Below are 681 nucleotides of genomic sequence, written 5' to 3' on the forward strand. Positions count from 1 at the left end.
CCTCCCGCTTCCTCTCCCAGAGCAGCAGGGCTTCCAACTGCCTCTCTGCCTGAGGTGGAAGTAGTGGTGGTGCCAGCGGCTCCCTGTGGTGCCAAGGCATCCATCTCTGCCTCTGCCTTCTCCCCCAGAGCAACCACAACTGCCTCCCTGCTTCCCCCTCCCTGCCTGTGGTGGTGAAAGCAGCGGCAGTGGCTCCCTCCCCCCATCTACCTCCACCTACACCCCTGGAGCAGCAGGGCTTGCAACCACCTTCCTGCCTGAGGTGGTAGCAGTGGAGGCGGAGGCTCCTTCCCCCCCTTCCCGACTCTGCATCCAGAGGCTATCTCCCTGCCTGAGATGTTGGAGCCCACACAGTTAATCTCCACTGGCCCTCTTGGCGGTGTATGTGAAGTTGCCCCCAGAACATTATGGAAACACAGTCACATAGACAGACAGACTAAGCCCTTTACTATATTAGACAATTACGAGCCAAAAGGAACATTGTCCCTGAAGGTGGCACTGTTTCTATTTCTATCAAACTCTTTTGTTTTGTCATCACATAATATTTGAGATTTAGAGACTAGCTATATCTCAAAATGAATGGTTGTGCCATAGGCACATGTGTGGCCCCCCCAATATGCCAACATATTTATAAGAGATCTCAAAGTCCACTCTCTCCACAGCTGTCTTCTCATCTCTCTA

Source organism: Gavialis gangeticus, unplaced genomic scaffold (assembly GCF_001723915.1).
Source record: "Gavialis gangeticus isolate Ggan-Ray unplaced genomic scaffold, GavGan_comp1, whole genome shotgun sequence".
In the NCBI taxonomy this organism is placed as follows: domain Eukaryota; kingdom Metazoa; phylum Chordata; order Crocodylia; family Gavialidae; genus Gavialis; species Gavialis gangeticus.